Raw genomic sequence first — 9,782 nt, 5'->3', positions numbered from 1 at the left:
TATGCCGACGGCTTTGCCGTAGGCATAGCCCTGCCACGTGTCGCCTCCTGGTGTAACCTGGTGGCATGGCTATGCCTACGGCCAAGCCATCGGCATAGATATAAATCTATGCCGACGGCTTGGCCGTAGGCATAGCCGTGCCACGTGTCGCCTCCTGGTGGCTCCTGAATTTATCTATGCCGACGGCTTTGCCATAGGCATAGTTTTTTTTTATTCCCTGTTTTCTCTTTTCCAATTCATTTGACAACATTTCAAAACAGAATAATATGAAATATGACAGTTCATCAACATCATTTAAACATAGTCAAGTTCATCATCTAAAGATCATCACCGGCGAAAGTCCACGAACATAAGAGTAGTGCAAGACATGAAACATCATAAAAGTTGAAACATGAAAGACATGGCACAACGGCCGCATACACAGAATCATCATCGACATCAAGCACCACCGAGTCCACCTCCTCCAAAACCACCACCACCACCGAGTCCACCTCCGCCAAAACCACCACCAAGTCCACCTCCGCCAAAACCGCCACCGCCAAGTCCTCCTCCGCCAAAACCGCCACCGCGACCACCATCACTCTGCCAGATCGGAGTGACTGGGGTCGACGTAGCAGGAGTCGAGCCACCGGTCCCCTACATGTTTGAAAGAAGATTCTAACGGTAAATATGACATGATAGTGTTGAATGAACGAGAACTAGTTTGTCATTAGTTAGGAAAATTTACTAACCGGAGTATCACCGCCTAGTGCCAGCCATTCCTCGAACGTGGGAATGTGTGGGTCGTTTCCCGCAGGTGGTGGTGGGGGTCCAACTTGTGGTGGCTCCGTGCGGTTAGTCCAAGACGCCAACATAGCCTGGATGTTAGTTAAACAAGTCCACTTAGAAACAAGCCGTGATCAACAAAGTTAAAAGGAATGAAAGTGCAAATTTGAGCTTGGTTTAAGAGGGAAAAACTAACCACCATCACTTGACGGCTGTAATCATCGTTTGCCTTCACTCGTTGCAAGTACTCCCTCACCTCAATATGCCTATGCTCGAGAAAGGTCTAATATGCCTACAAAATTGAGGTTGTTTCTAAGTGGGCAGTGATGAAAATAAACTAAGAAAGATAGAGACAAAGAAGATAAGGGGAAGTACTTACAGCATGTTGGCGGACTAAGGGAGGCTGCGAACACCCCGTACTCTCTAACGGGCTCGGGTTGGTAGCTCTAAGCCGTGTGTACGAGATCGACAGAGTGACCAAGCCATCGAAACACGGATACCGGCCATGGGACTTACCCTGGATGGCCACCACCGCTGTGTCGTCGATCTGAGACTGGGCGACCTCAGGAACGGGAACATCCGGATGCAACTTCTGATAGTTCTGAGTGTAAGATTGCAGGTGTTTCTCGGTGTTGCCGTAGTACTGGCTCTCGCCCTCCTTGCGATCACTCCGCTCGTGGGCCAGCTTCCACGACTCCATGTCTGAGAGCGGCCTCTGCAACTTGTCCTCCTGCAACGTCAAACATAAGTTAGCCATACATAAGAACATGATGGTAAAGAAGAACCAAAATGCATCTTTCATATAGATATACCTTCATGGCCTTGAAGCCCCAGTGGTTCCTGTTTCCTTGGCCGTGTGTCCCGTCTTTTCCACGGTTAGCCCGGGCCTTGATGCTCTTGGCAACAAACTCTGGATCATCACCGACCCACCTATCCACCAAACACGCCCATCCGTCATGCCTTCCATAGCACCAACGAGGAACAACCTATGCAAATTTTGGAAGCATGACATGTGAGCACGAAACATATAGTTGACTCTTTGAAACAATGAAAAGTCAGTAATAGTTACCATCATGAACTGCTCCCTGCTCATGGTAATTTTTTGCCTCTGTGCTTGAGTTTTGGTCATATTTTGTTGCAGGTAGATGTGGTAGTACTGTGAGACGGCAACCCAACGCACCTCGTACTGCAACTGACGAGCTTTCTTCTTTGCAGACGCAAGTAAGTCCACGTCGGCTCTGGCCTTGTGCTCATCAAGAACTCTATAGAGTTGCTGCAATCATGCATAAACCAGAAGCAAACAAGGCATGATTTGAGTGATTCAATGATAAACTATGAACGAAACTAAAGACAAGTGATTCAAAAGGGAACTTACCCAAAATTTGGTGATCACGGCCTTAGCGGCCGTCCCGTACTCCGCGTTGCTGCAAGCCTCGTAGTGGGCCCAGCTTGTGGCCAAAACACGCAGCTGTGGGTCCCTGTCTGGCCGCGGGCAGAATAGGCCAGGCCAAAACTGCTTCAACAGGATAGTGAGAAGGCCGTTCGGTTTACGGCCCTTTCCGTGAAGGATCCAGTTACTGCAAAAGAATCAAAGGGTTGCCATGTATACAATAAAAAAATGTTGTCATGTGTTGAAAGTATGATTGAGATGCACTTACTCTGTCCCCGCAGGTTCAATGAGCCACTTGTGCGCCTCGATAGAAGGTGGTGTAGGTACTCCGACATTACCACGCAGCCACCCCTGCGGAGCACCCGGTGGCAAGTCACCCCACAACTCGGGGTCAACCTCCCCTCCACCCTCCTCGCCCTCCTCGGCCTCCTCCTCCTCGGCCTCCTCCTCCTCGACATCAGGAATATACTCCTCCTCCTCAGACTCAGAAGTTGCATCAGCATAGGAGGGCATCGAAGAAGACCCTCCTATTTCGAACACGGCCCGGAGTTTTTTGGCCCGGTTGCCTCTCCCCCCACCTCCTCGTCCTCTAGGGGCTCTCCCCTCACCCCCTCCTCCTCTAGGGTCTCCTCCCCCGACCCCTCCACCTCCCTGTGAGGTGCCATCCTCGCGTAGTCGGGAGAGAACCTTGTGGGCTCGTCCACTCCGAGTAAGTCCTCCTTTGAGTTTACTGAGGAAACTGGCACCGCTGGACTTGCCCATGATTAGCAAACCTGCATTGAGAAGAGAATAAACAATTAGTAAGGATATAAAAAAAACAAGCATACAGGAAAGACATTAATAACGGAAGAGAACATTATTAAAAGAACATACATTTTCTAGAACCCATATGAATCATCACTATTGTAATCTATTTGTCGACCGGTCTCATCATCACTATCCCGCATATCTTCTTCGTTGTCTGACGGAGGTGGAGGCTCTTCCTCATCGTCAGCGTCAGCATCTTCATTTAACTTTTCAAGCATAATTATGTCTCTTTGATTCACAACTGCCTCACCATCAATCCGGGCGCCGTCGTCGTTTGGTTCCAGGTCAACATAACCCAAGTCATCATCCTCCTTGTTTCGGACCACGTCATCATGTTCCTCTTGAAAAAACACTCCCTCGTATGTCATGGGGTTTACGTTGTAGTAATCATCATCGTTCGGGTCTGGTAGCTTACCATGTGGCGACACCTTGAACACAACTTCCCAACCCTTTAGGTACTCTTTCTGGCATGGGTAAGGCAGATAATATACTTGTGTGGCCTGGGTAGCGGCGATAAAGAGATCAGCTCCGGCATAGACGGTTGATGGTTTAACTTCAACTAAACCAACAGAAGGTGTATGTCTCAGACCCTTTTTGGGGTCGAACCATCGGCATTTGAACACAGTGAGACTTAGGTGTTTACGGCCACATTTGAATGTAAGCTCGTATATTTTTCCTACCCTTCCGTAGTAATCTACATTATTATCTCCTTCGGTGAAGACTCCGGTATTTATGGTTTTGGGATCAGGCCGACTGTTCTGGTGCTCCTCTGTATGGAAGCGATACCCATTCACATCATACTTTTGGCATGTCATGACGGTAGGGTCAAAACCCATGGAAACCCATCTCAATTCTTCATCCATTGATTCGTTTGGATCATTTCCCTATAAGTTTAATTGAAATTATAGGGTGCATGAGTTTAATTGGAAGTGTGAAATGGGTAATAGGGAAGTGTGAAATATTACTTTCTCCATGAACCACGCAACGAAATTTTTCCTTCCATCAGCACCCTTTCGGAGAAGAGCAAGTGCCTCCGCTTCAGTATGAGGCAGCATTCCTGTCCATTCTTCCTCAAGGAATCGACTACAATAAGGAAAGCGGTATAAGAACTAGGCAAAGTGAACATAACGAATTGACTAAAAGAATGGTGCAAAGGTATTACCTCATCCACTCATCCTCAACTTCTTTGATGTTGTGCAAGATATAGAACATGACATCCTCCCACTCATCTCGTGGCATGACATAAGATGTCGAGCATCCAGCCCTGCCACCTTGCCCAGTGAATAGAGGCAACTTGGGTTTATATTTGGGTTCTTCTGTATTGTATCGAGACACCTTATTGTGCAACGTGGGAACATGGTCCGGATAGTAGGCTGTCCTGAGGTCTGCCACCTCCTCTAGGATAACTGCCTCAGCTATGGAAGCTTCAATCTTAGCTTTGTTTCCACATTTCTGTCTCAGATGCTTGTTCTGTCTCTCAGGGCCGTACTGCCAACGATACTGCACAGGGCCCCCCAACAATACCTCGTTCGCAAGGTGCAAAATGAGATGTGTCATCGGAGTAAAGAAGCCTGGCGGGAAGATCTTCTCTAGCTTGCATATCAACTCCAGCGCCTTCTTATGCATTTCTTTTATCTTCTCAGGACATACTTCTTTAGCACAAAGCATTCGGAAGAAATGGCTTAACTCCGCAAGCACACGCCAGACACGCTCGGGAACATAGCCCCGAACCATCACCGGCATAATCCGCTCAATCCATACATGATAGTCATGACTCTTCAGCCCGGTCACTCTGCCCGTTGAAAGATTGACCCCCTTACTTATATTCGACGCATAACCATCAGTGAACTTCACGACGTGTTTCAGCCACTTGAATGCCTCCATCTTATGATCCTTTTTAAGTACGAAGTTAGCATCTGGCTTGAACCAAGATTTTCGACTGCCTGTGGGAGGTTGCATGTGAAGACGTGGTCTATCACAAATATTCTGTTGATCGACTCTAGCATTAACATTATCCTTTGTCTTATCAGGAATGTTGAGGATCGTGTTAAAAAGGGACTCTGCGACATTCTTTTCGGTGTGCATCACGTCGATGTTGTATGGAAGTTTGAGGTCCTTAAAACAGGGAAGCTGCGTGAAGGGGGTAATGTGAGTCCAGTTGTGCGTCTCACCATATCCTTCAAAACATTTTTTCCCTTTACCGATGCCTTTGCCTTTGCCTTTGCATTTGCCTTTCCCTTCACCGGCAGGCTTAAGAGCTTTGAGCTGAGCAAGCACATCCGCACCAGAAAACGTTGGAATCTCGTTTACTTCATGAACAACTTTGCCTTTTGTGAAGTTCTTCTTGTCTTCCCTATCAGGATGGTCTGGAGGGAGGAATTGTCGATGCTGGTCAAAGGCAACATACTTGTCACCCTTCTTCGGCCAAATGAAAATCAAGGCCTGCATGCACACTGGGCAAGGCATCTTTCCACTTGTACACCATCCGCAGAACAGGGCATAGCCGGGAAAGTCATGCATGCAATACTGTAGCCAAACTTTCATCAAGAAATTTTTCTGCAGATGCTGGTCGTATGTCAACCTCGGGAAGTACCAAGAATGGTGCAAATCATCCACCAACGGCTGCATAAACACACTCAAATTCTTCCCTGGATATTCAGGCCCCGGAATTATAAGCGACAGGAACATGGTCTTGCGTTGCATTATGGCGCCGGGAGGGAGATTGAGCGGAATAACAAATATGGGCCAGCAGCTGTATGGATTAGATGACATACCATATGGATTGAACCCATCACCTGTTATAGCAATTCTGACATTCCCAGCCTCGGCTGCTTCCTCCGGGTACTTTATATCGAATGACTTCCATGAAGGAAATATGCCCTAGAGGCAATAATAAAGTTATTATTTATTTCCTTATAATCATGATAAATATTTATTATTCATGCTAGAATTGTATTAATCGGAAACATAATACATGTGTGAATACATAGACAAACAAAGTGGAACTAGTATGCCTCTACTTGACTAGCTCGTTAATCAAAGATGGTTATGTTTCCTAACCATGAACAATGAGTTGTTATTTGATTAAAGAGGTCACATCATTAGTTGAATGATCTGATTGACATGACCCATTCCATTAGCTTAGCACACGATTGTTTAGTATGTTGCTATTGCTTTCTTCATGACTTATACATGTTCCTATGACTATGAGATTATGCAACTCCCGTTTGCCGGAGGAACACTTTGGGTGCTACCAAACGTCACAACGTAAGTGGGTGATTATAAAGGAGCATTACAGGTGTCTCCAAAGGTAGATGTTGGGTTGGCGTATTTCGAGATTAGGATTTGTCACTCCGATTGTCGCAGAGGTATCTCTGGGCCCTCTCGGTAATACACATCACATAAGCCTTGCAAGCATTACAACTAATATGTTAGTTGTGAGATGATGTATTACGGAACGAGTAAAGAGACTTGCCGGTAACGAGATTGAACTAGGTATTGGATACCGACGATCAAATCTCGGGCAAGTAACATACCGATGACAAAGGGAACAACGTATGTTGTTATGCGGTCTGACCGATAAAGATCTTCGTAGAATATGTAGGAGCCAATATGGGCATCCAGGTCCCGCTATTTGTTATTGACCGGAGACGTGTCTCGGTCATGTCTACATTGTTCTCGAACCCGTAGGGTCCGCACGCTTAAGGTTTCGATGACAGTTATATTATGAGTTTATGAGTTTTGATGTACCGAAGGTTGTTCGGAGTCCCGGATGTGATCACGGACATGACGAGGAGTCTCGAAATGGTCGAGACGTAAAGATTGATATATTGGAAGCCTATGTTTGGACATCGGAAGTGTTCCGGGTGAAATCGGGATTTTACCGGATTACCGGGAGGTTACCGGAACCCCCCGGGAGCCATATGGGCCTTCATGGGCCTTAGTGGAAAGGTGAAGGGGCTGCCCACAAGGGCTGCGCGCCTCCCCCCTTCCCCTAGTCCTATTAGGACTAGGAGAGGTGGCCGGCCACCCTTCTTCCCCTTTCCCCCTTGGGAATCCTAGTTGGAATAGGATTGGGGGGGAGTCCTACTCCCAGGAGGAGTAGGACTCCTCCTGCGCATCTCTCCCTGGCCGGCGCCCCCCTCCCCCCTTGGCTCCTTTATATACTGAGGTAGAGGCACCCTAGAACATACAAGTTGATCCACGTGATCTGTTCCTTAGCCGTGTGCGGTGCCCCCCGCCACCATATTCCTCGATAATACTGTAGCGGAGTTTAGGCGAAGCCCTGCTGCTGTAGTTCATCAAGATCGTCACCACGCCGTCGTGTTGACGGAACTCTTCCCCGACACTTTGCTGGATCGGAGTCCGGGGATCGTCATCGAGCTGAACGTGTGCTCGAACTCGGAGGTGCCGTAGTTTCGGTGCTTGATCGGTTGGATCGTGAAGACGTACGACTACTTCCTCTACGTCGTGTCATCGCTTCCGCAGTCGGTCTGCGTTGGGTACGTAGACAATACTCTCCCCCTCGTTGCTATGCATCACATGATCTTGCGTGTGCGTAGGAAATTTTTTGAAATTACTACATTCCCCAACATTCCATGCTTCACCTTCTGATGTATGTACAATTTTTTTTGGATTGTACCTTTTCCCTTCCTTGTGCCACTTCATCATTTTGGCAGACTCCTCGGTGATGAAAAGGCGCTGCAGTCTTTTTATAAAATCAAGATACCGAAGAACCTTCACAGGGATTTTTAGCTGCCGCTTCTGACCATGCTTATCGACCACCTCAATATACCGAGAGGAACCACACTTCCTACAGTAGTTGTCATCCGCATACTCATGCCTAAACAAAAGGCAATTCTTTGGACAAACATGTATTTTCTCATAGTCCATGGAGAGCGCCTTCATGATTTTCTTCGTACCGTACAGGGTTTACGGCAATTCATGGCCCTCGGGCAGGCTGTTAGCCCATACTCCCAGAAATGCTTCGAAGCAACCTCGGCTACAGCCGTACTCAGCCTTCACTTCCACCAGTTGCGAGATGGCATCCAGCACAGACAGCTTGGCACCCTCATAGAGAGGTTTCTTTGACGAGGCCAAGATTTCCAGGAAGGCCTTTGTGGTTTCCTCCGGCTCCTGCGGTTCATTCGCTGAATGTGACGGAGGTGTCGGCTGTGCAGCAAAGACATCATCTAGCATGTCTCTAACCCCATCGTCCTCATAACCAGCGACGCGTTGCCGTATCACATCCTCTCTACCACGGTCCCGCTGGGCAAAGTTTATCGGCATATTAAAGTTGGGCATAAATCCATGCGTGCGAAGGTGCTTAGTCATCGCACTCTTATCTCTGCGGATACGTCTCTTACATCTGGCACACGGGCATTCTGGCACCATCCTCATTGGACTACGGAATATCTCTTTCAAAAACACATCAGTTTTCTCGACCCACTATGTTGTTACTTGATTCCGACGGAAAAACCCACTATACATCCACTGATTATCTGCCATCTCTGCTTTATTGGAACCCACACAACAAAATTAAGGATTCATTTAAATTACCCACATCAATATTTTATTTTTTACAAGGTTGACATTTAATCCACCTACATCTCTAATAGGTAAAGATGGGTCCTAATCCCACCCGAGAATGTGTAGATTGAGTACGGTCCATGCTCTACCCCATTCCGAGACAAAATTTCGGCAGCACCTCCCCGCTGTTCTCCAAATACACGTCTCGGCAAAATGCTGAGAGAATGTGCATCCGGAGAACAACAGGGAGGCGCCGCCGAAATCCTGTCTCGGAACGGGGTAGAGCATGAACAACGTACCCAATCTACACATCCTCGGGTTGTCCGTGGAAAGCGCTGGACAATCCGAAAGAGCTGCGGTGATAAATATGCAATTGAATGCATATTTATCGTTGCAACCCTTTCGGACGGGAGACCTAGGTTACGCGACTTGATGTGAAAATTCAATCTAGTGACATGAAAAAAAAGTGGACGAGGTCATGGAATTGTTGCTCACCCTCCGATGTAGTCGATCAAAGGAGAGGGACGATCGTGGACCAACAACTCCAACATCGACGATCACTCCACGAAGATGGAACACCACAAATCCTGTTATTTACACCGAGTGAAAAAAATTAGGTCATCACATCACATTAAGCATTGACACTTTAAACTATAAAGAAAAATCATATTTTGTCAACTGTCAAATTTGGAAGCACTTATCATATCGCATTTTAGGTCATCACCTCACATTAAGCATTGACACATCAATTTTTTAGCAAGATCATCATGATGAAATAACCGCTTATCGTATCCCAAATTTGAAGCACATCTCACATAGCTACTTAACAACATCACAAACTGAAAATAAAATCTTCGTTAACAATTTTATGAACTAAGTGACTCAAGTTGCTTTTTTAACTATGATAATTCATTTTGCCGAGATTCATCCATCTAGCAACCTAACCGTAGCAAAATAACTCATTTTGCCAAGATTCCTCCATCCATCTAAGATACATATACAACATTCATCCATCTAGCAACCTAACAACATCCAAAATCCATCCATGCATTCATTCATACATCGAACAATAGCTAAATAATGCAAAAAAATGGAAAAAAAGAGTGTTAGCTCACCGGGCAGAGAGGCATCACGGTGGTGGAGTTGGAGGCAGGGGCCGCCGGTGGAGGTGAGGGGAGGGCCGGGGCGGAGCTGGGCCGGCCGGGAAGGTCGGCCGGTCGGACCAGCAGGGGGCCGGCCGGTCGGACCAGCAGGGGGCCGGCTAGGCTAGGGCGGAGCTGGGCCGGGGCGG

The 9,782-nt window shown here is 47.2% G+C and overlaps 1 protein-coding gene across 1 annotated transcript in view; it reads right to left on the bottom strand.

Moving 5' to 3' along the window:
- LOC119342218 (WAT1-related protein At5g47470-like) overlaps positions 1-9,782 on the bottom strand; it is a 25,851-nt gene that overhangs the window by 7,551 nt on the left and 8,518 nt on the right. The gene's annotated exons all lie outside the window — the stretch shown is intronic.

This window comes from Triticum dicoccoides, chromosome 7B (genome assembly GCF_002162155.2).
Source record: "Triticum dicoccoides isolate Atlit2015 ecotype Zavitan chromosome 7B, WEW_v2.0, whole genome shotgun sequence".
In the NCBI taxonomy this organism is placed as follows: domain Eukaryota; kingdom Viridiplantae; phylum Streptophyta; class Magnoliopsida; order Poales; family Poaceae; genus Triticum; species Triticum dicoccoides.
The sequence above is the reverse complement of the archived record's forward strand: the minus strand, read 5'-3'. Positions and strand labels throughout refer to the sequence as shown.